We start from the raw sequence: 6,102 nt of genomic DNA on the forward strand, positions 1-6,102 counted from the left end.
TGACTGAAGATCTTTCTGCGACCAGTTCCCTACTACATCCTTCCCCTTTCTTTTGGTAAACGGAATTGTAAATTTCCTGGAGCCTTTTGCTGTAAGACTTTCTTTAAACCTCTTATCCATTACCACTGTGTGGACAGCATGTGGGCAATTGACAACGACTATGATTCAATGGCTATTTCAGTCATTTCGTAGGCTGCACTTCCTCCTGCTTGCAACTTTATGTCTGCAATTTGTCTGTAGATTGAGTCCTCTGACATGTAAAATCAAAACAGGTTGTTTGCTTGTGACCATGTCCTGGTTTGAGCTAAAACAGAATTGATTCTGTTCAATGATTTTATTTTCAGTTAAGTCTCTTCTAAGCAATTGCACTTTCTGCACTCAACAGCATGTATTTCCAGACAATGTCTGCTTCTAGTAGTGATAGCCCTTGATGTTTATAGTTAACACCAAGGAATGATACGCAGAAAGGCTCTTGCTTATACTTGCTCCTACAGCAACCAAGGTCACTGCTAAATGCTGTGCCCCATGTTGAGATGCCATAAGTGGAAAGGGTCGCAAGCACATAAAAGGGTCGCACCTGCAGGGAGGAGCGAGCTGGACAGGTGACCCAAACCTGACCAACTAAGTATCCCATTCCATAGACGTCATATTCAATACAAAGCTCAGGGATCATGAGGGTCAAGCTCTCTTCTTTGATGGCCGACATCCGAGGAGGACTCTGTTTTGTCCCTGATCCCGATCCGTGCATTCCCCAATCCAGTGCCTGAATCCAGCTCCTGTGTCCGGTTCCCGGTTGCTGCCGAGTCCAGCCTGGGACTGCCCCAGTGCTAGCCCTGTGTCATCGCTGGTGATATATCATCATCGGGTGGTTTGGGTTCAGTATTGGTTTCGTGTATATTTGTATGTGTTTTATCATTTCTTACTACTTTTATTTATCATAGAGTCATAGAATCATAGAACAGTTTCGGTTGGAAGAGACCTTCAAGATCATCAAGTCCAACCTATAGAATCATAGAACAGTTTCAAAATCTTTTCTTCTATTGTTATTGTTCTATTAAAGCTGTCTGAGTTCCCTTTTCCAGCCTGTCAGTCTCTCTCCCTTCCTCTCCCGGGGGTTAACGGCGACCTCCCGCTGGTCGCTGGTGGCCAGCCCAGCCCCCCTAACCCATCACAAGCCAGCAGCTCAAGAGATCCAGACTGGATGCAGATGTCAGTGGCTCAGCCTTACTAGTTGCAGTTACTGGAGAACACTGGTGTGTTTCTGTGGTTTATCAGCAACCTCTTCATTGCACCAGCTTTGACATTCACGTTCAGCTGCTGTTGCCTCCCCAAGTCTGTGATCTCCACCAAACAGACCCGTGGTAGGAACCAAGTTTGAACATTGCAGCTGACCCAAGCAGTGGCCTTAGCAGGGGGCATGGGGAAGCAGGGTGGGCCTGTCATGGAAGCCTTGTCTCCAGGATCCTGCCAGGGGCAGAGACACATGAACTCACAGGTGCTGCCATCAGTGGTGCAGCCAGCGTACAGGGGAAGGGAGGGACTTGGCTGCTCACCAGCTTGTCTTAGCTCACATACATGCAGGTACATGCATACAGGTATATAATCATATCATAAGGACACAGGCAGGTGACATGACTGGAAGTGCAGAGTAATGTGATAAACCCAGATCACAGACCCAGGAGGAACTTCAGGTGGGCAGAAAGTTGTCACCTGCATTTGGGTTTTGGCTGGAGAGCAGAGTCTGAAAGCCTTAATGAAAGGTTAGCCAGGCCTTTTGACGACTGTGAGTAATTACTGCCATCTTGAAAAGAGGTGTCTACCGTGCTGGTCGACATCACAGAATGTGTGTCAACTACAGAGACAGAGGAAAAATATAATCTATAGAGATTTATCCATAACCACTCAGAAAATTAGAGGCAAAACTCAGAAAAACAAGGGTGTCAGTTCTGTGATCTGACCACAAGGCCTCAATTTCCTTCCCCTACTGCTAGAGTTTCCTTGCAAAGCAAAAGCTGATGTTGCAGTTGTGCAGATAAATGGATAAAATAATGGATAAGATGCTGATTGTCTTCAGCAGTGACAGGAGAGAAGACCTTTACCAGCTGAAGAATTAAATTCCAGTCTGAATAAGCCTTTGTCTGGCAAACACTGGGAAGGTTAATTGCCCTATACAGCGAGATGGAGATGCTGAAGAAGGTGTTGCTGCTTCTGACAGATGTCACCGGAGACTGGAGGTGTAGTGGTTTCATCTTTATAAGGTGAGTTCTAACACAACAATTTTTTTCATTGAATGGATACGTAATAAATTGCTGTAGAAGGGCAGGGGGGGAAGGTAGATGAACTAGTGGTTTTAAGCTGCTTCTCACAGACCTGCGCTATCACTTTTAAAATCAGAAGCAACAATATGGTTTAAGCGGTTGTTCATTTGCTTGCCTTTTTTTTTAAAGCAGATGCGAGTAGAGATTATTTTGAAGATACTTTATTTTAATGAGCTTTATTTAGTCACAGAACTTGCACAGCAAAGGCAGAGGTATGTGGAGCGTATTTTGGAGACCATGGAGTGTATTTTGGAGACCATGAGGGATGTTCTGACTGCTGACCTGAAGTTATCATTGAGGTCAGAAGATAATTTAATATCTATAATACATTAGAGCCCTGTACTATCTGTCAGTTTTAGTGTCAGGAGCAGTTTTAGGTGTTGTGGATTGTTGGCCATTGCCACCTTATCTTCAGCATCTACCAGTCTCTTGGTGAAAGCCTTTGCCTCAGGATACAGTAAAGGGAAGGCAGAAGATCTATTTGTTGATAGCCGGTTGATACGGGAAACAAAAATGGGCAAGATTCTAGGGATGCTCTAACCAGATACAGCTAAATTGAAATAGTTGATGGCTGTATGGGTTTATACCCACTCAGAGCTGTCTTTAATTTTTGCCTTTATAGATATTGCTGATTAGTTTGATCCTTTCTTCTTCATTTCTGGAAATAGCATGCTTCCCTTACCCAACATCTGTTTATGGCTAGTAATTGCGAGCAGATTCTTTTCCAAAGCACTAGAGGGCAGAAATATTATATTAGAATCTCTTTCCAACCTTGGACAACACTGGTACCAGCAAGACGAGCCTTGGTTTCTCCTACTAGTCCTCCAGCAGAGCTGGTAATCTTATTCAATCACAATTCTGATTGTTAGGGCCAACAGCATATCGCTGATTTTTTAATTTTTTTTTTTTTTTTAAATTTTATTTTTGAGTCTTCATTCGTCCTTTGCTGTACTAAAGCAGACTTCAAACATGCAAAGTCTGCCACTTGGTTATGGTGTGCTGTCTTGCACTCAGTGCCTCTGCCTTTGCATTAGACCACCTGTTGGTTTAAATACATGCTCAGGTGGGAAGGCATGAAGAGGCATCCTCTGGGCACAAATCGCTGTTCAGGAGGTCTGCTTGTCTGAGGCTTTCTCACTGTTCCTGCTGGCCACCTCCTGGCACGTGGGCTCTCGTAGCAGCACTGTTAGAGGACAGCCGTTAGTGATACTGAGAAAGAATGTCATAACTGGGCTGTTGCTATCTATTTGGCAATATCAGACATGGCTGTTGCCTTGATATACTCAGTACTTGTGGTTTTGCGTGCCGGGTTCACTTCGACTTGAGGCAGGAGGGCGATTCTGAACAGGGTGTTCACGTGCCAGCTCTTGGTCTGCAGGGGATATCATCTTATCCAATGCTTACCTACAAGAAAGAAAAGGAATTGGCAATGGGAGAAACCAGGAAGGATGTTTTGTTCTGTCTATAAAATCCATATTCAAGACATAAGAAAGAGAAGGAGTAGACATCCTTATGAGCACCATGTGGTAAGTAATGTCACTTTTATTTCTTGTGGAGGCAGTAAAACATGTGTCTCTATCCTAACCTAACTTTCTATTTTATAGAAAAGATTAATTCGTCTCTGGATTTGCTGGTTGTTTCCTCCTGCTTCCTGACATGCTCCCTGTGGGATGAACAGTACTGTTTGGCTCAGCTCCGCAAATCCAAGCTGCTGTTGTGTTTGTTTGGTAACTGCAAGACAAAAAAGTGCTTGGGAAGAATGTCACCAGACACCAGGCAACACTCTTTGGCAGGTTCAGCCAGAGATCCCATTGTAATTAGATAGGCATTTGGTACAGGCTGTGCTTCTCTTTCTTTTTAAACCTCCTAGCTGTAGATGGGTTATTTGTTACTGGTAATAGTGTATTCACCTCCTCAGACTTATCTACTGCTAGATCTATTTTGCAGGTGTTGCTCCTGAAGTATCTTTTCCATTCCACAAATGGCAGACCTTGTGTCTGCAGATTTCTTCTTTCCTTTTTGCTTACTTGACTGGAAACAACATTTAGAAGCAGAAAACCATGAGAAAAAGTAATTGGTGTTCCATCACGTTACCTGTGTTTCCGGACTGATAATGAAATCTAGTTGTCTAGCAGAAAGTGAGAAATGGGATTTGATGTGGTAAGAGATGGTCTGGAACTCCTGGGGTCTTCTTGATGCTCTCAGGGTCTTCACCCTTACTAATATTTTCTCATCCCAGACTGGGCTCAGTGAGACAACACACAGCAAACCACCATGGCTTGGGTTTGAAGTCTTTATTCTCAGGAGTGATGTGTGTTGTCTGCTCTCAGGTGTCATGGTTATCTTTCACATATGCCTAAACAAGCACAGGCATTTGTAGAAACTAATGTGCCATCTATAATGTTCTTGATTTGCCTGTGACAATAAGATCTCTGCCTGACCTTGTTACGTTGCCAAGTCAGAGCAGTTGCATGAGGACTGGAACTAAAGATTGAGTGCTTAGGCCAGGGGTATATGTGGTGGTTATGACCAGAGCCTGTGTCTGATGGGATGCTCTCCAAAACTCAGTGATATCCTGATGCATATTGTTGCTCAGAATTTGTGTGGAGTACAAGGATGCAATACATTGCTCACATTAAAAAAATGCACTACAAAATGTGTCCTTCTTGGAAGCTATCCGTGTTTTATGACCCCTGGCTTTTCACAAGTTCTGTGGTGGGGACTCAGAAATGCCACTAGAAATGACTCATATAGTGTTGGCTCCTGAGCAGAACTTTTTATTCATCTACTGGCAGAACAGGATTATTTCATCTGCCAAAGGGCACTAAGCATTCAGTACCCACTAAGAACTACTGGGAATTGAAATTTGTTAAATTCTGCATATAAGGACTTGTGGAAAATTCCTGTAGAGCCAAAGAGGACCTATGCTAACAGAATTCTTCTGAAACTCTAACAACATCCGATCACCTACACAGCAGGAATTAGGCTCTACAGCGATTGGTCTGTTCTGAGATGCTGAACATCCTAGACAAGTATCAGCCTTTTAAACGAGTCTTCAGTTCAGTAAGTTCTGCAATTAATCCTCTTCTCTATCCAGAAGCTGTGTGGTGTAGTCTGGCGCAGAGAGAAATGTAGAGACTGAAGAGGTGAGGTGTGGTAAAAGCAAGCAAGGCAAACCAGCTGTTCTAGACAAAGAGTTTGTGGTGGCCTTGGCCACAGTTTGAGGGACCTATCTGAAGAGGCCGGAGAGAACAGCCTGGTGGAGAGGGAATAGAAGGTGGCTGTGAGAAAGTCCTGTGCACCAGAAACTGGGACACATCAGGAGGCAGTTGGATAGTTTCGCTATTTAATTTTGAGCTTCCTATTAATAAGCTTTGATCCTAGTAAGAGGAGGGCTACTAGGAAAATTCCTTCTAGCTGTAGCATGGCTAAAAGCTGGAAAAGGAAACTGAGGTGTAGCAAAGCATAGCTGCAAATGTAGTGGTGATACATCCTACCGTAATGATGAAAAGGAAAAGGCCCACCTTGCTACGTCCTGTTCTGTAACTTTTCAGTTACTGGAATGAATGTGGATTGTTAAATGTGAAAGAAAAAACCAGAACATCATTTCCTGGGTGTTTTTCACAGATGCATGCCAATATCCTCAAGGACATGCAAGTTACCACCTGGATATCTGTAAAGAAATACTTGCAAAGCAAGGTAGAAGACCAATTGAGGCCACCCTACCAATGCTTCTAGGGGAAGACAAGCGGCCTCCTATGGCAGTGGAAGCTGCCATAAACAT

The sequence above is a fragment of the Leptosomus discolor genome, chromosome 6 (genome assembly GCF_034619465.1).
Source record: "Leptosomus discolor isolate bLepDis1 chromosome 6, bLepDis1.hap2, whole genome shotgun sequence".
NCBI classification, from domain to species: domain Eukaryota; kingdom Metazoa; phylum Chordata; class Aves; order Leptosomiformes; family Leptosomidae; genus Leptosomus; species Leptosomus discolor.